Source organism: Lepisma saccharinum, chromosome 2 (assembly GCF_977018435.1).
Source record: "Lepisma saccharinum chromosome 2, izLepSacc3.1, whole genome shotgun sequence".
NCBI lineage: Eukaryota > Metazoa > Arthropoda > Insecta > Zygentoma > Lepismatidae > Lepisma > Lepisma saccharinum.
The window spans coordinates 45,980,432-46,007,180 of record NC_139230.1 but is presented as its reverse complement, the minus strand read 5'-3'; the positions used below and the strand labels follow the sequence as shown (position 1 = coordinate 46,007,180).

General features: G+C 36.9%; 1 long non-coding RNA gene across 1 annotated transcript in view; it reads right to left on the bottom strand.

Annotated features, from left to right (window-relative positions):
• LOC145984426 (uncharacterized) overlaps nt 1–25,573 on the bottom strand; it is a 39,301-nt gene extending 13,728 nt beyond the window's left edge. Inside the window, exons 1-2 of the long non-coding RNA XR_014441310.1 lie at nt 25,501–25,573; nt 6,851–7,032 (exon numbers count right to left, since the gene is read on the bottom strand). This is a non-coding gene — a long non-coding RNA (uncharacterized LOC145984426). The remainder of the gene's footprint in view (nt 1–6,850; nt 7,033–25,500) is intronic.
• Nucleotides 25,574–26,749: the final 1,176 nt, after the last annotated feature.

Below are 26,749 nucleotides of genomic sequence, written 5' to 3'. Positions count from 1 at the left end.
GCGGAGCTCATGAAATTAAAATTTTGTAAAAATATAGTTTTATTGAACTTTCGTCTTCTTCCATCTTATAAATGAAAATTAAGTGTATTCGACCATAACAGTAGTCTAGTGTGTAGTGAAGAAAATGAGACAATTTTTATCTCTAGGATTCATAGTTTCAGAGATAACAGTTTTGGAATTTGGAGGTTCCCTTTAAGAAAGCAAGGCTATTGCATTACAGTTTTCTAAGAAAGTATCATCAGTAAGTGCGCAATTCTTGCTATGAGAATGAAATACATATTGGGCAATATGTAGGTACTATTTTGAACTGTCATGTCCTGGCGTTGCCTATGTGGGGGCCCTACGAAACTAAAATTTTGTAAAAGAAAATAAGATTTTTTATATTTCATTGTAGTCTTAATCTATTGGGTGAGTGAAAATTGTTTTTCTTCTTTTATTTTTTCAATAATGAGCATGTAGTGCAGACTGTACTGAAAGAAACTAGCTATAATTTGTAACTCTAGCATTTGTCATTACAAAGATATAAATCTATATTTCAAACCTTGCGCAATTTTAAACTTCCCGCTGAATACGAGATCGGCGTTTAAGGGACTACCTTTACTGTACACTAGTGCCTTGCAATAACAAGTTAAAATGTTGATACACATTTGAGGAAGGTATGTTTATGTAGTGTATGCAACTTGGCTTGGATATCACTTGTCCCTCATGTGCTACACCATTTCAAAAATCTGCCATATTCCGGTGGTTTTTCATGCATATTCAGCCACATATAATATGGATTGGGTGATATATATGGCAGCAACATGATGTGTGCATACTGAGCCCACATCAGGTTTACTAGAAAAATTAATGCCACCTTCCTGGGTGGATTACAGTTGTAACAGCAGGCACACAAAATATGAATTTTTTGACACGTAAGGCTTTTTGAGGCATATTTTGGGGGTATTTTATTTGCTAACAAACAAGCTGAGGTAATATTGATGCAATACACATATTCCTTGGTTGTGGGGTTGTTTGGTGTGTAAACATTACTAGGCTGTGATCAATAGTTCCAAAGTTATAGAGTCCTGAAATTAGCTCTGAGGCTCATTTCTCAGATTTGGGTCACATATTCTGTTGAATGCCACCTAATTGCACAGGCTATAACTTTAGAACTATTCCTTGGAGGAACCTAACATTTGGAATATAAGCCTTCCAGACATGATTGAACCATTCTGCCAAATTTTATTCAAATCCAAAACTATGGCCTGGATTTTTTCTGAAATTGGTCGATTTGACATGTAATGTCCCATATGAATGGTAAAGGTGCTGCTAAAAATTATACCTGCATTCTCTTTTGCCAGTTATTATTCGGCAACAACATGTTAATTGGTTATTTGCAATTTTACATTCACATTCACAGCAACGGAAGGGACTCGTAATAATATTATACATGTTTTAATTTTAAGATTACATATTAGGATTGTAGAAAAGCAAGTTATACATGGTGTATAATTGTACATTTCATGTATTGTGTTGTTTTTTTGGAAGAATTTTGTTGTAGCAAGCACACCTTTATTTATTTGGGACAAAATTGCAATATAATTTTGCAAGCATCAAATGCATGACTTTAACCTGGAACTGTAGTTTTTATTTATATATCTGTACCAGCATGAGCTCAAATCCTACTTAAGGAAAGTACAGTGAAACTGCTAATACATAACATTTTCAGGATATGCACATAAATGACCACCTAATTTTCATTTATTATATATATATATATGGATAAAAGCAAGGAGGGCCAAAAGGGCTAAGTAAAAATCAAATAAGGTAAAAGGAAACACTCACCGGACAGTAGGAAAATTCAAAATTTTCGCTAATTTATAGCATCATCGGTGTGAGAAGAAACAGAAGACGGAACCGGTTCCGTTATATGTTGATGATGCTATAAATTAGCGAAAATTTTGAATTTACTACTGTCCGGTGAGTGTTTCCTTTTACCTTATTTGATTTTTATATTATATATATATATATATATATATATATATAGACTTTGCTTTATTTATTGCCATTCCTGGAATAATTATAACAATTCCACCTTCTTGCTGTCATTATGATAATGCAAAACATGCAACAAACTCTTGCAATTTACAACAACTGATTTAGACTTCGCCATGTCAACTGCACAGTGTACTTAGTTTCCATGTTTATGTGGCACTTAATGCATTAGGTGGAGCCCTGACTGCCACTTATGTTACACGAGACTTTAACTGCCAGTTAACATTAAGTGGCCATTGAACAACTGCAAAATGGTGTTAAGACGTTAAGGAGAGATTGTACAACTGGCCCTAAGTGACTTAAGAAAGATATGCACAATGATTACAGTATAACTACATGTCTTATGGTTCACACACTGCAATTTTAGGCAGAAATAGTAACAAAACTATTAAAAATCACTTCAGTTCACACTTACAGGGTGGCTACAAACAAGCAGAAATGAAATTCCCTGACTTTTCCAGGTTTTCCAGGACAAAATTTACATTTTTCCCTGACAATTACAAACTAAACTAAATCGATGTTCTTACAAATGGAAATAATAAACTCATACAGATCCACATATGGTTTTGTTAAGTACCAATATTATCTTCTATTAAATTGACTTAATTTCTTTATTCTCTATGATTTGAATTCAAACTGCAAAATAGTGAATTTGGAAAATTATTACAATTCACAAGCTAAGGAAGGATTATGGAATTTTGTCATACGGAGTAAGTTTAAAATAAAATATTTTATTATTTTTAAAGTTACGACTAAATGAGATAAGAGTGAAGAGTGATTGATTAAGAAATACAATTTCTAATTTATCAGTCTCGGTATTATATGTTGATATTTCCACTGAGGTTTGGAACCCTCTGCTTGCAAAAACTATGAGTGCGGACTCATTTTCCAATGCATAAAGCTACTTCTCTCATCTCTGTAAAGCAAACAACTTAACTCTTGCATATAAATGAAACAACTGAATCAAACAAAAGAAAGTGTCATATTTCCCTACATTATCAATGGGATTTCTGCTTCAGTACAGTATATCCAAGTGAAGTGCTGTGAAACTGACAACATGCAGTTATACCATTAATGCTGACGAAAAGGGTATGTAAGTATTAGAAATTTAATGCAAGGAATTTATAGAATTGCATTGTATAGGTACCTGATTTAGCTAACCAACACATTAAAACAGGAACACTCTAATAATAAAAGCTTCTGAAAGTTCATATAGGAGGGGCATCCTGAAAAAAGCTCCAATGGTGCCTATACGCAGCACTAGTGGTCGGAGAGCGACACACACACACATGCAGGCAGGAAGAAGTGGCATGTAGCTGTAATCTGGTACAGTTGCAATGCAAAATTCACATTTTCATTTTAGTGCATTTTCTGGCAAATATCTGAAATTATACCTTCATGGTGTTTTTAAACTACTGTTTCAAATTGTAAGTCACATGGCTTACGCCTCTTCGCGAGAGTTTGATATCTTGAAAGTTATTTTAGGAAAGTTATTTTCCATACCCCTTCATTAATTTTAAGGTAAGGATTTTAGATAATGGAATTTTGGTGTGGAGTTAGGGCCCCACACTTTCTTGATCACGGCTGAAGGTGGGGGTGATGTGATCAGCACCACACTCCTGGCTACCTTAATCCCTCAAAGTTTCCTCAAGGTACCAGCTTCATATGATGCTGGGTGGGCGCCGGAGCAGTTTGAATAGGTGGAAAACATCCCGGTTCTCCCCCGCAGGGTATCGACCCCGGGTCTCTCGCATAGTAGTCAGATGCCCTAACGACTGAGCTCCATTATTACTCACTCAACAAATGCCGATATTTCGCACTTAGCTTGGTAATTCAAAACATATCTCGTGCGACAAATACGAAGATGTGGCTCCCGTGTGACGGTAGATACGCACTCGATCTCCTGTTAGAACCCTGCCACTTTGCTCTGTAATGCAAATCGTTTTGATAGAAGTTGAAAAAATCGTGGGAAATACCTGATTTAATGTGGCTGTCGGAATTATTCCATGTACGTATAACTCTATAGTTTACTCTTGAGTAAAATGTTGGAAAACTTGCATGTTCTATGTACACAAACATGGCCTAGAAAAGACAAGGATGTTGGATTTCATGGGATTTTTCCTTGTTTTAGGACATTTCTTTAAAAAAAATTGCTAAAAATGTCAACAATTCGCATATTTTGCTAAATTCGCATTATTTCGATATTTTGAACAGGCGAAAAATGTGTCCAGACATCACTGCACATTCCTAAACATAATTTTGCAGCAATTACCATTTTTCACGGTTTTGGCATCTAATAAAAATCAATGTACCTACTAATTGGAAATTACTTTCTGGCCACCCCTCGTATAAATCAGTAGATGGAAAGTGAAAATTTAGCAGGGCTGGCAGAGAAAAGTCAATTCTTGAAGGAAGTGATATGCTGTTATGATTGAATGATTCGAGTAAATATGATATTAAAATATTTACGTATTTATTATTAGTATTTTATTTCATAACATTGGGCATTAACTTCACTCAGTGAGAGATTAATGACCATCTCTCACGAGTTTAAACAGACCGGACAGAGAGTGGCATTAATTTCATTGCAATACTAGTGTTGCAGTAAATTTGAGGTTGGGATCATGCACTTGCCAATTTTTATAACGTTCACCAATGCAGATTTATGTTTCACTTTTCCGTGATAGTATTCAATATATATCCCGTTTAGTTGGTTCCTATTTATATTTTAGATTTAAACTGTTTAAATTATTTTATAGTTATGACAACCTATTGAACAAGTTAAAAGTTGAATACCTTTCAGCTAGAAGAAACAGAAATGACATAAAATTTGTTGAGAAAATTTTAGAAGGTTACTACTCTGTCCCTACGCTTTTATCGAGAATATCTATACGAGCTACCGTATCGAGTACGCACTAAAGGGTCGTTATTAACAACATCCACAGATTATAAATATAATGAGTTTTTAAACTCCATAGTCAGTAGTTATAATGAGTTCCAACGAGCCTAAAGATCAATTGTATTTTAATCATTCATCAGGCCTAGTTTATTGACTTATCATGTATACTTTAATGTATATATCATTAATATTTTATTGTACCTCTTATTGTATTTAGTATTTCTTTTATACAGTCACAACTTTATCATTCAATCTTATATTATAAATTTATGACTTTTTTGTTTTTACATGTATATGTACTGCTGTACTAAGGCCAGCCAGCTGTTTTTCAGCAGGATAATACTAGCATAAATAAATAAATAAATAAAATAAATTCTTCTTGATATCTAAGAATATTGCAATGTCATTGTAAACGTATGTTAACTTGTGCGAAACCAGTAATATGTCAGGATGATAAAAGAAAGTCTTTGTAAGCACTGCTACATTCAATAAGGTGAAGTGAGCCAGAAGAGTAATAAAATTCCAGCAGCATATTTGCAGTCTAAAGCTATTCTTGTTTATGCATGCAATTTTTGTTCGATGTTGCAGTCCAAGCAATTTCTGTCGCATGTTGTAGTGAGATACTTTGTCGGGTGGCGATATTCGACAAAAATCGTATGTATCAATGGAACCTATTTGTTTCCATGTTCCTTCAGTTTGCCCAACAAAATGCCTTACTACGACGTCCAACAACTATCAGAGGGCGCCACCCGATCTTATCCCCTCCATCTGTTGACAAGCCCCCTTACTACTCCCATACGGACAAGAAAAAATGATAATTCAATGCATTTTCCACGTAATATTTAGAGGCTTAACCTTTACTCCTCCGATGATACCAACCATATGGTATCATCAGAGTAAGGTCGTACTGGCCCGATGATACCATATGGTATCATGGTGCTGATTACGAAATGAATGTGCTTTCTGGACCTTCATACTCTTATGTTTGGGTGGAAACTCTGACACAGGTCTGAAGAAAGCCTGGGAAATTCATATTGATGACCAAACTCCCCCCCTCTCCGCAACATATCCATGCCACATTTCCGAACAGAGTTTCACATTTCGGCTCATTATTCAACCTGTATGCCACCCAGGAACATGAAACATGTTTCAATCTCTTTGCAAACATCCATTCTTTGAAGAGAGTACTAAGGTTTGCACCTTCTCCCCACAATAGCGGGAGAAGAGGAGGTAAACTCCAGATTTTTATGTTCTTTTTACTGAAATTCGGTGGACACGCCCCCAAATCCCCCTTCCTCGGTTCAGTGTTTTGAATTGTACACAGTTGCATGCTATGATGTTTTAGCTGCAAAACAAAACATATCCGAAGAAGATTGCTTCCTTAGTGCCCGACTATAACAATTTTCCTCCAAAAATGCAAATTACCTATTTTTCGTAAAAAAAAACAACACATTTTGGCTTATTTTTCAACTTGTATGGCACCCAAGATCATAACACATGTTTCATTCTTTTGAGAAATGTCCATTCTTTGAAAAGAATACTAAAGTTCGCGCCTTCTCCCCAAAATAGCGGGAGAAGAGGGAGCGAACTCCAGATTTTTGTTTTTTCCATTGAAATTCGAGGGACGTGCACCCCCAAGCCCACTTTCCTCGGTCCGGTGTTCTAAATTGTACACGATTGCATGCGCTGATGTTTTAGCTGCAAAACAAAACTTATCCAAAGTAGATTGCTCCCATAGTGCCCAAGTTATAACAATTTTCGTCAAAAGTGTGTTCGAAGTCAATGAAGATGAAATTCCCTGACATTTCCCTGACTTTTTTTGACACCTCAAATTCCCTGACTTTTCCCGGTTTTCCAGGTTTTCCATGTCTGTCGCCACCCTGCACTTATATCTTATGTATCGAAAGTACTTACGTTGTATCACCAACAACATCTTTAGATGTACACAGAAACTGCACTAACTTCTTGCACAAATCACCAAAGTTCAAGGTAAGATTCTGAGCACATTTTAAGAGTCCATATGATTCCTCAGTAACAGTAGTGCAAAACCACCACTCTTTGCCATCATCATCTGGAATAGTGAGAATCAGCTCCAACTGAAAAGAAAAATTAAGCAACTGTAACACAAACCATCTTATATTGAATAAACCCTAGAACACTAGTGTGTTCCCATTTTACATTGTAACTAGCGCTATGTAAGTTTTACATACATGAAGAAATTGATTTTCAACAGAACCTCTACATCATGAAAACAAAATGACGATTCTCTTTTAACATAATTTTGTTTATTTTCTCTATATTGGGGTTTTATTCTTCAATTTAAAATGTATAGACATGGTTTTATTAAAAATAGAATATTTTGAAAGAAGGTCTTGATTGACAAGCCTGTACGTACATTAAGAATGAAGGCAGAAAGTTAAAACAAACAATAATAATATTTATAACACTGTAAATAAGGAACAAATGTAATTTCAAAGTCTTACAAGAAATAGTGCATGCTTCAAAACTTTTCTTTTTTTCAAAATCTAACTATCAAAATAGAATTTTCAAATGTCAAAATTACATGAGAGATTCTTCTAGTTTTACTAGAGCTACGTAAAATTGACGTACAGTGCACAACATAAAAAAAATCAAGATGATCAGTGCTTGCACCCTCCTTACCACTGTGCTGCCTTATGTTTGACAGACTACTCAAGGCACTGCTACGTGGAGGGGTGTGTAGGTGATTGGTGGGAGTTAGGGAAGGTAATTAAGGGCACACCACACGTAAAAATTTAAGTACACTAGTGTCCTAGGGTTAAACAAAACCCATTACACACAAACATGACTGTGCATAACTTTCTCGTTTATTTTGTAAGACCCAGAAATGGTCCAGAATTTTAAAAAAATGAAGGCTAGGTAAATGTAAGGACAACTTATTTAACATTTTAAACATATTCTATTAGTAACACTATCTCTAGTGATTAAAGAAAGTGAAATATACTTCTGCAATAATTATGATCTGTTTGGAAGGTGAAATCACCTAAAGCAAGAAATCTAGGCTCTGGTGAATGCCAAATTTAGAACAATCATATTGCAATTCATCATTTCTAATTGCACACAACACTTTACTTCTTTGGGAAGATTGTTGCATTTGTTAGGACGGTGGTAGTCCAGTAAGAAACAAGTCCTTGGATCTTGTAGAACTTTACAAACAAAAACACGCACAAGTGGAATCAACATGTGAAAAATATCATGGCCAGCACATGAACAATTTTTTTTTTAAATCAAAAGGTACACAACGAAAAAATTATTATTAGAATCTCTATGCAAGTCATGTGTTGGGAAACAAAAGTTCACATGTCAACATATCAAAAATGGCAAACCTCAAGAAACATATTAAGGCAAGTACATGACTTGCATACAAGTTCTATTTTAAGTAAGGTAAGGTTCCCAAGCACCGTACCATAAATGCACAATTAGGGAATGTGTCGGTATTTTGGAGGTGATACGATCAGCACCATGCTCCAGCTGCCTTTACCCTTAAGTACCCATTGATTTGAGGCAGGGTGATTCCCAGAGTCACTTTATGCAGGGACAAGGTGGGTAAAATTCCAACTTTAGATCACCCACTTTGGAAATCTAACCCAAATCTCCTGCATGGCAGTCAAATGCCTACCAACTAGACCACTGCACCTCTTCTATTTTAAGTACTTAAAAATAATTATTTACAGGGTAGTTAATGGATATTTTGATGGCCATACTATCATGTTAAGAAAGAATTTCAACTAGTCTACAAAGTTTGTGTAGGCTCTTCATCTTTGTTGTGAGCCGAGTTGTGTTCATTGGGCTGAAGAGAAATTCTCAATATGTTATCCCTAGAGAACATGGAATTTTGTTGTAACTGGGGAGCAAAATCCAAGCATACGTGAGTTTATATGTATATATAGTAATGAAACTGCACCTGGTGATCCTTGGCCTTCGAAGAAAGAACTCTAGTGCTAAACTCTAGACCACGGAGTACAGTTGTAGTAGGAAGTGTTTTAGAATACTGGAATCAATTGTTCAGTTTGAATCTTGGAGAAAGTAATCATCACAAAGTAATAGTGGCTTATGTACAACCAGCTACTTGCAGAGAGCATTCTTGGTTTCCATTTGCCTCAAACACAATCCGTGCTTTCCAGGATCCACCAGCTTGCATCAGGCTGGTGAACCAAAAATGACATCAAATTTGGTGAAATCCGTAAAGCTTCATACTGAGACAAATCGAGACTAGTTTCAGAATGTTCATGCATATTCACATTTATTAGGGAAAATGTCTAAACCACAGAATATATTTCATGCATATTATATATTTTCACTTAGTGACATCTCATTTTGCATGGGCACTACAAATTTAAGTGGTATTCTTTTCTTAAAAAAAAAAAGAAGTATTCCAAATATCCAACATGTTGCAGTTTCGTATAAAGGCCACACATCCAGCAAATTTCTAGTACGTTCTGGAGTACCTCAAGGGTCTAACATAGGACCTCTTCTCTTTCTTCTATTAATCAATGACTTACCAGAACATTTGATTAATTCTAGGAAACTGTTATTTGCAGACCCGAAATTCTTTCAAATAATAAAAAATATTGAAGACTCTGTTTGTCTACAACAAGATATAAATAGGTTGAGTGTGTGGTGCTTGTGCAACGGTCTTTCTCTGAATGCAGCAAAATGCTATTCCGTTACTTATTCTAAACAAAGAACAGTGTTAAATTTTCAATATAAACTTAATCATACCAATCTAAAAAAATTAAACGGCAAAGGACCTAGGAATATATTTTGACTCTAAGCTAACCATATTACCAGGTGTGCCGGTTAATAAGTCTTAATTTCGTTGCTGGATGGCACTGGAAGCAAGGGTTGGTGCACAGTCTCAAGTGTTACGTTAGTGTGTTGCCAAGACAGTACCTGTCAAAAAGCCGTGGATGTGCAACCGAGTGCAAGTGATCGTGATATTGGGTTTGTGTGGGAAACATGTTGACCTTCAAACCAAATAAGGAGCATGTGTGGCATGTCCTGCTTCTCTTGTTCAATCAAAAGAAAAATGCGAGTGAAAGCCATCGTATCCTTGTGGAAATGTACATTAACAATGTCCTAACGCAAGACACATGTGTGCGTTGGATTTCGATGATTCAAAAGTGGTGATTTCGACTTGAAAGATAAAGATCGCCCGGGCCAGCCGAAAAAATTCCAACATGCCGAATTGCAAGCACTGTTGGACAAAGATGATACGCAAATGCAACAACAACTGCCAGAGAAGTTAAATGTTGGTCGCCACACCATATCTGATAATCTTCATGCCATGGGAAAGATCCAGAAGGCAGGAAAATGGGTCCCACATCATCTGAACGACGGACAAATGAAAAAGCGAAAAACGGTGTGTGAAGTGTTGCTTTCTCAGCATGAAAGAAAGTCTTTCTTCCAACGGAGGGTGACTGGGGATGAAAAATGGATCTACTTCGATTTTTTTTCTTTTATTTGATTTAGTTTATTTTACTTTGCATTTTGTGCCTCTTGGCTAACTTGCGAAGATGGGGATGAGTGATGAAATGATGAAATTGATGAATGGACATTCACAAACAACCAAGCCCGACCGGGATTCAAACCGAGGACCCTTGGCATCGCAGCGCGATGTGGTAACCACTCGGCCACAGGGTCGGGCTGGATCTACTTCGAGAATCCAAAATGCAAAAGTAATGGGTTGACCTAGGACAACCTTCAATATAGACCACAAAACCGAATCGCTTTCGAAGGAAGACAATGCTGTGCATTTGGTGGGATCAGGAGGCTGTGGTGTACCATGAGCTTCTGAAACCAGGTGAAACAGTGAATGCTGTTCGCTACCATCAACAACTCATCAATTTGAACCATGCATTGATCGAAAAGCACCCAGATTGTGCAACAAGACATGGAAAAGTGATTTTGCAGCACGACAATGCCTCATCAGGCATAAGAGACACCATTTCTGCACTTGGCTGGGAATTCTTGCCCCACCCGCAATACTCACCAGACTTAGAACCTTCGGACTACCACTTGTTTTCATTGATGTCTCACTCACTTTTCCAGCAACACTTCAACAATTATGAAGATGTCGAACAATGGCTTGCTGACTGGATCACCTCAAAATGTGAACGATTTTTCTGGAAGGGAACCCACAATTTGACGGATAGATGCACAATGTATAGCTAGCGATGGTGCATACTTTGAATAAAGCATTTGTTACCTTTCTCCCCAGATACACTTGTTTTCTTTCGGATCAATTAAGAATTATTAACCGGCACACCTGGTAACAAAGTAATAAGCAACGCTTACAAATTTATTGGGTTCATTATTAGAATGGGCAGAGACTTTCGATACACCCAAACACCAAGAGACACAATCATCAAACCTTTTTTGTGAATAGAGCACAAACAAACATTGTCAAGAAATCCCCTATCTGGAGAATGAGTGTTCTCTACAATGCCTTAGAAAAGTATAACAAAAATATTGATTTGTTCTATATGCCATAAATACAATTTAAAAACAGCATAATGAAAACAATATCAAATAACGGTCACTGAAGCATATATTAAAACCTGTATCTCTGAACTTCAGCACCTTGAATAACATAGTGTGGAAAACAACCCAGGAAACTGGTTCTCCGAGATGATAACAAGTAGATGGCAGTGCGATCAAACCAGGTGCTAATTCTGTTATGAAAGTAATGCGGCTTAGTTAGTTTTTGGAATATATTGTGTAGATTTGTTTGTCTAGAACGGCGGTAAGTGACTTGATGGAAACAGTTATATTTGTGGAGTGATTTGCAGTAACGAAAAGGCATTAATTTACACAGAAAAGTAACGTAAATATGTTTTATGTGCAACGCAACACGAGCATCAACATATCACATGTGAGGTTGGACGTCAAACGTTGGATTGTGTACACAAGTTTATTTTTGTATACTAATAAAATTGAAATAGTGTCATGAAGGAGAAAAAATGTTTCGTCGCAAACATATTATGAAGTCATTTTCCCGAAATGCAGATATTCGAAAGAATTTGATTTCATATTCCATGGAGTTCAAATAGCCGATTAGGATGTACCTTATCATCTCTATCAACAAATTACTTTACATTCGTGTCGATTGGTAAGTAGAACATTGCATTTTTACTTGTGACTTGGCTGTAAAATATCTACCTTGTACTTGATGAAAATAAACCGCAAATTAACATAAGTCCACCATTGTATTTATTCATTTTTTATTTATTTCATTGGATTATTTGTTTATTTTTTTAAGGGAAAGCATTTATGAACGATTTACAGGCAGTGCAATTGCTGGCCGGTTTAACATCGTATGATCATATAATAATAGCACAAATTTCTAAAACTATGTTCTCGGATATATAATGAAGTCAATTACAGTTTGCAGAAGCAAACTATTTGTATAACTATGTTCTTATTGTTGTTATTGTTCTGAATTTTATATTGCACTTTTTGAATCCCCCCAAAAATTAAAAATAAATAAGCCATGAAAACCAACAATATTTTCATCATGAAAGTGGACTGTATAATATTTTTTTTGTAATGAAGGGTTCTGGTCTTGATCCCTGATAGGAATGAATGATTGTACTTTAAAGATGCAAAGGTTGTCTTGATAATATTGTCCAGATTGTTGCCTTATCCAGATATTGTAGATTTAATTGCTGCTTGCAGTGAGTACACTGGGTAAGATTATAACCAAATTGTTATACACCTACAAGGAAGTACACAGTTATATAAATATATTAGTTTCCTGCAAACTATATGGATATCAGTTACATGCTATGCTGGCTGATCTATTAAATCGGAATGACTATTTTCACGAGGTGGTGAAGCTAGCTTGCAAGCTATTTTCACCAGATTTTTAAACCGCGCATGTACATGATCTTCTATCTGGCCTACTACATGTATGTGTGCATTCTTTAGTTGTTCATGCATGCTATTATCAAGCTTGAAATGGAGTGCATATGGACGACAAGTACATTTTCTGTGCACATTAGTGCTGGTAACGTAGCATTACATAAGTATAGAGGGGTATTACATTCCTAAATTGGTATGACTTAAGATGACCGGACCTCTCTCAGAGTTTCTTTATATATAGCATTCTTACTAATTGAGGCCTGCTAATGACGAATGTGACGTTAAAATTTTCCGGAAACGTCTAAAAATTGCAAAATAATTGTGAACCATTGACGTGTGGTTAGGTTAGGAAAACAGTTAAAATTTGGTGTCGTGGTAGTACCAGGAATATATATATATTTGCTTGTGAATCAAAAAATTTCGCGAAAATAGACTGTTTCCATTACGAAAACTAATGCCTTATTTTAGCTTATTTTGCAACTTCTAGACGTTCCCGACAACTTTTAACTTCAGAATCATGATTAGGAGGCCTCAATTAGTGAGTATGCCAAATATGAAGAAAATAGGAGAGGGGTCGAGTCATCTTAAGTCGTTCCCCTAAATGCTTTTCTTATTAGGTTAAGGGCTGTTAGCATTAAAACATTAAAATTATTTTTGTAAATACTTCCCAACACTTGATCATGTAATATCCGGTCTTCAAGACTTCTGCTATTCTCACCAACTGGTGACAATAGCAGTCACACAAATTTGTAATTTTAAATTAACGTCTCAGTAGTAACTCCAGTAATACTGCCAATGATATTTTAAGTCCACTTTATGTACAGAAAGGCTAATCTGGACTGGACCTACAGTTTAAAGTGGGATCCAAACCGCTATGTGCCTCTACCAGGTATCGAACCTGGTACCCCTTGTTTACATTACTGCTATGCCATCTGGAGGGCCCCCAATACTACCAATGAATGTAATAAATTATGATAAAATACAATGTTATGGTTATGCTATTACTTTTTCTGGTGAAAATAGCATTATATGCTATTCACATCACATTGTGAAAATAGTTGTGGCCTTAGTGTATATATTTAAACTTAAGCACTTTGTAATATATATATGGGAATTTAAAACAAGCCTTTTTTTTCAACAAATCATGTTATTTTACAAATATATACACAGAGCCAACATAATGAATGACATTGTGCATGTAACTTTTCAATATTTCTTACAAGCTATCACAAATTCCATCATGGTGGTGTGAGAAAATATAATATGCACTTAGTTGATATCTTGCTTCTTTAACTCTGCAGTTTGATAACGTCATCATGTTGTTTGTTTTTTCTTTTCTTTGTATATTAATAATGCTGAAAACATTATTGCAAAACTTGCACATGCATCAGGATTTGGATACAACTATATAATATAGCCTATTGGTTTAATGGTGCCTTCCAGGTCCAAGTGAAGCAAAGTCACTGCTTAGAAAATGATAAGAGACATTTACAAGTACTTTCGAGTAATTAAATGCATTTTAGAGGAGAAATTATTATCTTCAACCATATCCACGTATCACACAGTACCATGCAGAACAGGAATTTCACAAAATAAAAAGACACCAGGACATGACACTCAAGATGAAATAAGTACTGTTACTGTTCTATTTGGAATGTCACATTTAACATACAACGATTACTTTGAAATATTTTACCTTCCTCATTTTCCCAGTAAACATCTAGAATAATATGTGTAATTAACTTCAAAATCTGTACATAAATTAACCATTCAGAGATAGAATATGCCATTGACATATATTGCACACTGATGCAAATCATATGGATAATATTTAAAATACCTTTTACATCTATGTTCTTAGTAAAGGTTCGCATAATCACTCTTGTAGATGTATAGTTATTTCCAGTGCCTAATATTTTTTCTGCAAGATTTCATCCTGTTTTCCCAGGACATGAAGATAAACAGACACAATAGCCCCATCTAGTTGGCTGCACTTTTTGACTCTGTTTGCACCGAAGCGTCTATTTGTTTGCACGGTGCAACACCGAGTCGCCTAGTTCGTTGATTTGGAGTCAAGTAGTGTATTTGGTGTCTGCACTACCTTCCGGACTGGTGTACGTTTGGTGTATGGTCAAATAAATGACTGTTTAAAGCAGCAGACAGGCACTTGTTGAATATTCTGAACTTTAGCACCGCTTTCCGTCTAGTTGGTTGAACGTCATATCCTTGCACCACCCTTACACCAACCTGACACTGTATACACCTGCACTGCACAGAGTGTCAAAAAGTGCAGCCAACTAGACTGGGATAATGTTACATGACTAATTGCTCTGCACTTTAGAAGTTTTTGATTTGATTTGATTTGATTTAGTTTATTTTACTTCGCGTTTTGTGCCTCTTGGCTAATTTGCGAAGATGGGGATGAGTGATGAAATGATGAAATTGATGAATGGTCATTCACAAACAACCAAGCCCGACTGGGATTCGAACCCGGGACCCTTGGCGTCGCAGCGCGATGTGCTAACCACTCGGCCAAAGGGTCAGGTGCACTTTAGAAGTATGCATCGCATAAATCTAATGCAAATTGAAACTGCTATGAGAAGATGCACACAGGCTTAGCATTCCAATTATTTGGCAACAACTTTCTCAAAGGACTTTCCCTGTACAAGAACAAAATCGAATCTCAGTGTGGAAGTATATGTGCAACTATCTATTTTATATCTTTGGTACATAAACCCTGTTCCATACCCATCAATGAAATAAAACAGTGAGATGAAATGAGGCTTTCCTTTCTATGAGTGAACTTGTTTCGTTTCTGGACTTCCTTCAAGTTTAGGAGAAGTATGGCTGCTCAAATAAGGGAGAATTTTTAAGTGCAAGTACAGCTATGGGCTTTCAAGTAACCATGAAAAGTACACTCTCTCTTGCATACACAGAGTGATATAAATGGGTATGTTTATATATATATATATATATATATATATATATATATATATATATATATATCTTGGCGTAAGCTTGTGTGTGTGTATATTTATATATACATGCATAATGTCATTGCACACTTAACTGAAAACATGTACATAATGTCATTAACACTTAACTGAAAACATACAGTATATATAAGGCCATTACACACCTAACTGAAAACCTGTGTAATTTAACATGTAAAGCTTGGTTGTTAGTAATTTTTACATGGGGAGATTGCTTCCAAAATTATACATTTAACATAACATTTTATTCTTGTGGTTGTACAGTTAATACTAAGTTCCTCAATATTGTCCAGCATGAAGTAAATAGTGATTTTTTTTTATCTTATACACTAAGAATATCTGTCAGAATGAAACATACAGCAAGCAAGCTAACTAAAGGCATGACATGTTATTGTACTTTGTCTTGGGTTCATTTTAAAAAAACTTGCCATAATTTTTCATACTCTCCTACATTCAGATTAATAAGGAATGATTATTTCTCTTGGAGTCTACGGTTATTACAAGCATAAAAACACAGTTTTTCGTTGTGACGTTTCAGGAGAACACACGCTCCCTTCATCAGACATTTATTTTTAGTTAAGATACAGTTATAATAATGGTTAAGAATTTTTAAAATAGAAAAGAAAATTCCTTATACAATGGATGTTGTCAACGTTACATTGTTAAAATATAGCAACTTAACTGTGAAAAACAAGCAGTCTGTTTTATTTTTATTTCAGATAAAAATTTTGATCACATTATTTTTTATTTATAATTTCTTTGAAGTAATTTAATTTTATGCTTGTTATAACCGTAGACTACAAGAGAAATAATTCTAGAATGGAAGCAATACATATAAGAAAAACTATAAGGAATGATGTGTATTAAAATTGTTAAAACTTTTTGGAAGTATTGTACATTAGGCACACACAGGAGATGTACTACGTAGAAATTTTCAGTGAAAAGTATAAGCTCGGCCAGGACTCGAACCCGGGTCTCTGGCATACCGTGCCATTGCTCTTAGCACTGAGCCACCGAGCCAGCCTGGCCTCACCTGACTTTTTGCTATTGCTGTATTACCTGGATCCACGCAGGTAATACAGCGATAGCAAAAAGTCAAGCGAGGCCAGGCCGGCTCGGTAGCTAAGTGGCAAGAACAATGGCACGGTATGCCAGAGACCCAGGCTCGAGTCCTGGTCGAGCCTGCATTTTTCGCTTAAAATTTCTTTTTGGAAGTAATTTGTAGGTACTGTTGCTCATTGAATGAAAGAAATTGATTATGCGAGATACTACAATGGTAACATCGGAAGTTCATTTGCAACGTCTTAGTTTTAAGTATTTCATTTTATCTGCCTGTGCATTGTTTGATTTGTTCAGTGCTTTTACATAGAACCGAAGTCTCATTACAAAGTAAAATTTGACCAGTTTTGCGGTGACAGTTTCTCTATGATTGGTACACCCTACATGTTGACGTTTGAAGACAGACATAATATCGTTGATGATGCCACTGTGGAGTCTGTGTGTTGACAAATAAGATGTGAAGGTTTGTTCTACGTATCTTACAAGCTGCAGGAGGTGATCCGAGGGGTAACATAAACCACCTCTATCAAATTCCTTAGTGTGGCAGGATGAAGAAGATACAACTTTCTCTCTTGTTGTTATGAGGTTTTCGATGCAGAGTTGACATTGTTATTGTTTGTCTTTAAAATTTTTGGCAACATAGCCTCCTATGTAATAAATTAACCTTGCATCACTGTTTATCTGTACATAACTTTCATGATCATTTCCAATATCTGTGTGTGCCAGTCTGTGCAATTCTTTCTCATCTTATTTCCTTTCCTCCAACTGCTCTTTTATGAAATTTGGATCCAAATTATCTGCACTTAGCAAGGAATTTATGACTTCTGGTGGACAATTTCCATTTTGGGGGGGAAGGGCTAAATTATAAAAGGAAAGACGCTGAAGAATGTGGAGGAATTCTGTTGGTGTAGGGTGGTCATTACAGCTTGACGACTGCCTAACTATCCCGAACAGGCATTTAATAGCATCCTGGCTTAGTTTTGATGTCATGATGTATTTAAATCAGAGTGTATGCAAGTACTGTAACAGTGAGAGTGTACTTTTGATTGTTACTCGAAAGCCCGTGGCTGTACTTGCACTTAAAAATCCTCCCTTATTTGAGCAACTATACTTCTCCCAATCATCAAAGAAATACAGAAACAAAAGTACCGTGCATCCATTTCGATCTTCAGCCGAGAGATCGGGAGAAGCGTGGCGGGCGGCGCTGACGGAGATGCCGACATTTGCAGCCTGTAATGCCTGCTTATTTTTATGGACATATGCAGACATTTATATAAATATTGCAAAAAGAGCACTAACCTGATTAGGTTAGGCTAACATAGTTAAAATTGGTATTACATATTAAAAAGAAAAAATTAATCCATGTTACGGTATCATATATTCTCTTTTCAAGTTACATAATGCATAGCACCTGCACACATAAAAAATTTGTGCACTCTATTGTCCAGTGCGAAGTTGGTCTTGAAGATATACTCTGATAAATAGCCAGAGAACAAGTATTTGCTCCATCCAAAAGTTGACATGGACTGACGAACATTACGCCATACTCGTTCTATGTTTTCAGAGTGAACTGGAACATAATGGCCCTGTATTCTTTGCAGGTTTTCTTGATGAACACGTCCGCTTGCTGGCGTGTCGACAAACTCCACACAATGGTTAACTCTTAGATGTCTGTAGCCTGCTCCCTGTAAGTTTATGTATGCTTTTCAACAGGGCATGAAATTTCAAGTTTGAAGTCAGTCGCCGGACTAAAATCTTTGGTCGCCACTATTTTATATTGATAAATAATAAAAATATGAGCAATTATTAAAAAGTTAGGAATTAATGTTTGTGTAGCACTGTTGTTCTGCACTGAAGTACCACTTATTAATCGCAGCTGTTGGGTCAAACTCTGACAGGGAGGATGGGGAGGGGTCCGTTTACGAAAACTCTGAGCAAATCATCCAGTGTCTTAGTCTTCAGAGTTCCTGTAAGTAGTCTTGAGTCTGTTGTGACAGTTGAAACCTCCCTCACATGAGGCTGTGCTCATCGGTAGAACAGCACAAAATGTCAAAATCTGGAGCAAATTGGGGAATCTTGCTGAACACCCCGCACTGAGGATCTTCTCCAGCGTCTGATTCAAAGCTGGAGAAGGAAACAAAAGTTTGTATTCTGTCCACTCTGCTGACAGAACATCCATTTTCTCATTATAAAGGCTCGGGTTCAATTATATGTAGAGCTTCTTTACTTTTTCTATCCCAAACTGAAGAATATTTTCTTTGGGAGGCCAACCCAAGGTGTCGAAAACATGCAGAGATGCAATCGTATCTGTTGACATAGACGGCAATGTTTCTGTGATGTACACCTTTGCATTGTTAATTAAGTTTCCTCTAACAGTCTGAAACTCTTGCACATCCCTGATACATGGTCCAAGAAATCTTATTCGCTTGGTCCAACATTAGATTCCAGGCCAGCCAAAACTGAAATACAGTGTTCAATTCTTATTTTCAGAGATGAAATCAAAAGATTCTTATTTTGTAGTGCCACGCTTAAAGGGTTCAATTGCCCGTAGAAATCCAAAAGGAAGTACAGAAGCTTAACAAATTTAAATTGCTTCAAACTTTTCAGCAAATCCTTAGCTTTAGCGCTATCATTATCTCTTCTATGGGCCACCTGTTCAAGATGGGTCACAACAGCTTTCCATGATTGCAAGAGAGCTCTTATTGCACGTTCTTTGCTGGCTAACCACCTAATAGCGTGGATATCACTCAGTTTTAGAATTTCTTCTATAACTTCTGCCATTTCTCTCAAGAGGTGAAGTCTTGAAGCTGTTTGACACACATTTGAAACAACAAAATTTTAGTCGCCAGCCCAAAAATTTCGCGCCCTGCTCTTCAACAATCTGACATGATTGTTGTTCCGGGAAGTATGAATTGGCGTATTACATTCAGCAAAGTTTCTTCATTTCGGTTTTCTACAGGAACCATGAAGAAGCATTTACTGTTACCCCTTTCTATTCCTCCAGAGATCCATTGTCCTTCAATTGGACATCCTCTTCTATTAACACATTTCTTTGTCTTGCCAAATTTAGCTTGATCAATTTCAACAATAACTCCATGTTATCTGATTGGTCTTGAATTGCCTACAGTGGTTTGACCAGTCCACAAGCGTTTGACTACAAATTTCGGTAACGGTAGGATAAGCCGGAGACGGATTTCTTAAAATTTACAGGAGAAAAGACGAGAAAGTACTTACGGAATTGTGCTCTTGAGGTCTTTACGAAGCCGGAGGTATTGTTATTTAGGATCGTGCTACGTTTTTTGCCCGTAAAAAAGGTATTTTTCGTCAATCATGCATCTCCGTTGTGCGATAGCTCGTGCCGCCATTACCGTTGACTACGTGAATCAAATGTTCCGTGCGTTTGGTTATGTAACCCCTCACAGTGTAGCAACCACGCGGAAGTTTAACAAGATGACGTGTCAAGGTTGCGTGTTGAAAATGTTCCCGGATATTGAGGATCCTCGAGATTTTCTAATCGAACATGGAATATTGAAAGAAGAAATGGAATGTCCGAAATGTTCAAGTATGTGTAAGTTGCACATTGCTCGGGATGGGAAATGGCTGTACATATGTTCGAAAAGAGTGCAGGGGCGTGGGAAATTAAAGCATAAAAGATTTCCATGTGGATTCAAAATCTCTGCAAGGAAGGGTACATTTATAGGACAAAGTAAATTGACTGTTCAGAATATCGTGAAATTTTGTAAAATTTGGCTGTTGTTGCCCTACCCAAGACAAGAGTACATGAAATTCGAACTGAACATGTGTTCAATAACAATTGTGGATTGGTCCAACCACTGCCGGCAAGTGTGCAAAGACTGGGTTATTGCCAATTCGAGACCAATAGGAGGTCCTGGAGTGGTTGTAGAAGTTGACGAAGCAAAGTTCGGAAAGACCAAAAGATGTTTGACTAGAAGAGCACGTCCAGTTGGGGGTCAGTGGGTGTTTGGAGGAATTGAAAGGGAGAACAGTGATCATTTCTTCATGGTTCCTGTAGAAAACCGCAACGAACAAACTCTGCTACAAGTAATACAGCAATTCATTCTGCCTGGAACAACCATTATTTCAGATTGCTGGAAAGCATATATAAACTTGCAGGGAGCAGGGTACACGCACCTCAGAGTTAACCACAGTGTGGAGTTCATCGACACACCTGCAAGTGGACATATCCATAATCAAAACCAGCAAAGAATGAGAGGCGCCAATGTAGAAGTTCATTCTCAAAACATTGAAAGAGCCTGGCGTAATGTCCGTCATTCCATCCCAATGTTTGGTCGCAAGAAACATCACTTCACGGGTTACTTATCGGAGTACCTCTTCAAGAAAAAATTCCCACTTGAGAGAAGAGTCCATGAATTTTTTAAGCATGCCGGTCGCATCCAATACATTTAAGTGTTGTGAAAGTTAATTTTTTTTTCAGTGAAATTAATAAAATGATTTTTTTTGGTGAAAGTAATAAAATACATTGAAGTGTGGTGAAAGTTAATTTTTTCTGTGAAATTAATAAAATGTTTTTTTTTGGTGAAATTAATAAAATGAATATTTTTTTTTGGTGAAATTAATTTTTCTAAATTTTCGTAACCTAACTGAACCTAACCTAACTTTACGTGAATGGTTTGTGGAACAAATTTCGATAGCTCTTTGTGGAAAAATTGTCGATGAGAAACATTTTGTGAATAGCCTGTGCGACATTTATAGGTTCATACGTTTGGCAACACTGCACATCATCTGACAGTACTGCATATCAGCTGACGACAGACAACGTGAGTCAAGCTTTGGCCGCCGAATTAGGAACGACAAATAAAGAATCATAACGTTAAAAGTAACGTGTTTTTCATGGAAAAAAAAGTTATCGCCAGCTTCAAAAATCTTCCGCACTGCATATGAGGTAAGTAGCAATGATTTTTATTTGAAAACAACCGAGTATAAAGTGTCTCCGGCTTATCCTACTGTTACCCAAATTTCAAATTCAAATTTAATGAGAGCTAGTCTTGGGTTTGGCAGAAAAAGCCACAGTACACAATTTTATACGATTTTCTCAACATTTGTGTACTTTGTCCTAAGAAAGTTCCTAATCTTGCAGAACACCTAAAACCACACGGAACTCTTTTGCACGTCCTGCCACTTGCTTTGTACAAATAAATTTCCATGTACCTGTACATGAAATGTGCAGCTTACATGTGCTACCACATTTCAGACATTCCTTTTCTTCTTTCACAATACCATACTGTATTACGAAATCTACTACATCTTCAACACCTTTCATTTTTACCACGCATCCTGCACACGTCATTTCCATTATGTTCTGCACGTTCAAATGAACATACGTATTGAAACGTGTGACCAGTTACCTAAATGCCTGTTTGGAAAAACTGGCCCAGATTATGTCATCGCACACAGGCTACATCCACCTGGAAGTAAATGGGTGCCAGAACTTTCGTGCATCGGTCACATGTTTGTATCGAAAAATAGATGATTTACCGCCAAAATTCAGTGAACGATGCGAAAAAACACTTCCCCGAACTTCCACAATTATCAATAAACTGCATTCAGTAAGTAATTTCTCCTGTAAATTTGAGGAAGATAAGAAATTTACCTGAATGTTTTTTTTATGGTACTATTTAATTATTATGTCATTTTCATTATCACCATCTCCCTGTCATATGAACTAAGTCTGTGGAATTATGTACAATGAATTGGTGGTACCTATGCGATCTCCACCAAACACCTCTCACTCGTTTATTTAGTCTTTTTTAACATTTGTACTTACCTATTCTGCATTTCGAACGATTCTTTAAGGTGGCATTTTTCTTTTTTCACAAAAATAAATCCAAATTTTCACATTAACAGTAATTATTGTTCTTCCTTTCTTCGCTTCCGTAACACACAATATGGCGGGCATAGCTTGAGTCGCGTTGTGGATCATCAGTGGATATGCAGTGTTTCCAAACTTCTTAACAAAAAATGCCCCACAAACCATTCATGATTAAGGTTAGGTTAGGAAAACATAGTTAAAAAACTGCCCCACAAACCATTCATGCATAGCCCCAAAAACCATTCAGAGTAAGGTTAGGTTAGGTTAGGCAAACATAGTTAAAATTTGTGGTCGTAATACTATCTGGAATATATATTTAGTTATTCATCTTCTTGCTATAAAACGGCATGGTTGGAAACATTGACAGGGGGTTACGCCATTGAATGTATGAGACATCCGCTTCCCTTACAGAAAGCAAATACAAGTGACAGCAATCATGCGTCGGGAAGATATTTTTCTTCAAAAATACATCAATTCCTGGTCAAATAGATTCCATGATGGAAGAACATACATCCACGAACTTTGAAAATGCTACAGAAACTCATTTCCGTAAGTAGTTTCTTGTGTAAAAATGAAGAAATCTGTTCAGCGGGGATCGAATAGTTACCAAATTGGTTTTGCAGTGCTTTGGAAGAATGGCAAATGGCCATGAATGGAATTTCACATGTTGTTATGTCATATTTGTGGTTTGTATTATGGAGTTGTATTGGAAATAATGCTAGTATTTTTTTTTTCTGCGCAATGCCATGGTGTTGGAAAAATACCACAAGGTGTTCAGATATGGACTGGTGCTGCTAATGTGTCACGTGACATAAATATAAAGGGGTATTAAGTTCTTAAATTATTTTGTTGCTAGGTTAGGCAGGTCAGGTTTAGGGCTATTAGCAATAAAATCACTTCTGTAAATGCTTCCCAACACCTGATCATGTATCTTCCGGTCTACAGCAGTTTCGGCCATTCTCACCACCTGGTGACAGTAGTAGTCCGTACCCACTTTTCATCTCCCATAACGGTAAGAATTTACAATATAGAGATATTCTGTAATTAGTTTACTAGTTGTTATACTCACTAAATATGCAATCGTACTTATGTATATGCACATAATATTTGGGGGTAACGTGTTTAAATTGCACATTGAGTTGTAGAACTTTTAAAATAACGTTGTTAATTACAGCGATGATTCCCCATAAACAAACATAGCAACCATGTTTGATGATGTGAAGAAATGACGATCAAAGTCCGTTCCGCTGTCTAGGGCGATTCTCTTTGGTTCACAGCATTGGTCGTGTAAGAATGGTGGAGAGGAATGTAAAGATTGTTAATGTGCTACAGTTATATAAGTGAGAGAAATGAAAAGATTGTTAATGTGCTACAGTTATATAAGCGGAGTGTAGAAGAGGATGGTCGTGGTTTGGTTAACAAATTGATGGAATTTGGTGTTCTGCCGAAGAAGGGTATTTACATGTGTCCACACAGGCATGCTTTGAAATTGTCAGCATCTGGAATGCAGATTTTAATTAGAGGTAAATTTGAAAATGGTGATTCAGTTCCTTTGATTTAAAATGTCTCTCCACAAGTTACATGATACAAAGGTGTAGAACCATGGATGTATAGGTCATGCACCATTCACAGGAGGGTTAGGTTAGTTGCAGTTGGGTTAGGCAAACACAGTTACAATTTGGGATCGTAGAACCATGCATGCATAGGTCACGCACCATTGGCGAACAGCCCCAAGCACCATTTACAGGAAGGTTAGGTTAGGCAAACAGTTAAAATTTGGGGTTGTAGAATCAAGCATGCATATGTCACGCACCATTTACAGGAAGGTTAGGTTAGGTTAGGCAAGCATAGTTAAAATTTGGGGAATAGCCCCATGCACCATTTACAGGAAGGTTAGGTTAGGCAAACAGTTAAAATTTGGGGTTGTAGAACCATGCACGCATAGGTCATGCACCATTCACAGTAAAGTTTAGGTTAGTTGCAGTTGGGTTAGGCAAACCTAGTTAACATTTGTGGTTGTAGTATATCAGGAATATGTATATTTCGTTGTGAATCGATAGAACTTGTGATAAATAATGAGCGGTACTAGTTTACTATCCTTCGGACACATTTATTTTTTTTTACAGAAGAAACTACTTACCGTAATGAGTTCCTGTAGCATTGTCGAACATCAGGAAAGTGTTTTGTGTGATGTGGGAATGTTTCATAGCTGAAATTCATGTTGTTCATTGAAAATTAATTCTCCGACTGAGAATAGCTAGCCCCACGAACCATTGGCGCGTGGATAGGTTAGTTCTGTTAGGTTAGGAAACATAGCTCAAATTTCATCAAAACAACGTTGATACACCTTCAGGAATGTTCCGCGAAGCAGATACGTAAGTACGAATGTCAAAAATTGAGGAAACGAAAAAATTAGAGGTGTCCGAAGGACAGTAAATTTTTACGTAATGAGCAATGCTACATTGTTGATCGAGATCATGGACCCCCATATTTTCCAATTTTTATACGTGACCACCAAATTTTAATTTCAGATTCGTGGTTGTGAAGCCTAAATTAGTGAGTATGCGAAATATTAACAAAATTGGAGAATATCTCTATATTGTAAATTCCCCAACTTCTTACCAGTAAGCTTGGCAACACTGTCAACTCGAAGTGTTTGACACCAAGCTTCAGTTCATTACAAAGGCACTGACACATGCACTATTTCACAAACTTCTAAAGCACACAAACATGAAGTTAAGTCCACGTTTTATACTTACAGAGTCTGATTTGTTGACACTCAAGTGGCACCGTTTCCACAGAGGGGGCTCTGAATCCTTAATTAACATCGGAATGTCTTCCGAAAAGAGATTCTCGATACCCTGTTTGGCATCCATTTTGCAATAATGCCTAAAAAAATACAAACAATAAAGAATATAGAACTAAACACTATTACAACTGCAGATAAGGTTATACAGTCACATCATACTGCCGCCATGTAGCAAGATCATGCGCACCACACCACAGATAATATTCCCCCTCTCTCCCGCTGGCGCACAGATTACAAATATGCTTCTTCTTCTTCTTCTTCCTTTTTCTGGCCCACATCGCCTTTGCAATCTCCGGCCAAAGTTGCTATTAGTGTTGATATTATTCCTCTTCTGTGAAAACAAAATATTCTAAGCATTTGGAATTACCGAAGTCACTAACACTTGGGAAGGACATAAGACACGTTTCCATTCTCGCTTGTTACTCACTTGACACTTGTCTTTGGCACTAGCACTATATATCACACTTCCTTGTTGAGGTCTCTTTGTTGATCAACAGGGTTTTGTTTACAGTAGGGTGAATCCGTATAAGATCCACATGACAGCGGGTAGAGGATTATGGAGTAAGGTGGCTATGGAAATAGGAAATGTTGTTCCTGCTCGTACAAGACACTGATAAAGGGTAGTTCTGTGTCTTTCGCTTAACGGACATTGAAAGAATATATGATTAATCGTTTGTATGGCCTCACCGCAACCGCAGGAAGGGATAGAAGATAAGTGAAGTCGAGCAAGGTGTTTGTTGTTCCGCACGTGACCTGTGCAAAGTCTTGTTGTGAGTGTAATGACTGCACGAGGCAGTTTTAGAGAACCGAACCAAGGCTAGTGGTTGCCAACCTGCGCAACCCATTTATATGTTGTGCTATGGTATAAAAGAAGTTGAATGCACCATTCATCCCAACTTGTTTGTATTTTTTTTCCGTACTCGTGGTAGAAGGTCCATGTATGACAAGCGCAGTGGGAGAATACGTACCTCCATTCTGGCTTGTTTAGTGAACGCGTCAGCAAGGTCTTGATATAAATTGAGGTCGCTGTGGCCTTTGATGTACTTAAAAGCATAGAGGAGTTAGGGAGTAGAGGATTACCCCACATTTAAACCTCGCTGCGCTTTGAAATTGCATTTCCATCGGTGGCCAGTAGATGGCGCGGCCGTCTTCTTTTGCTGCTCGCAGTAAATAGGGGGGGAGATTCATTGTCCCACTGG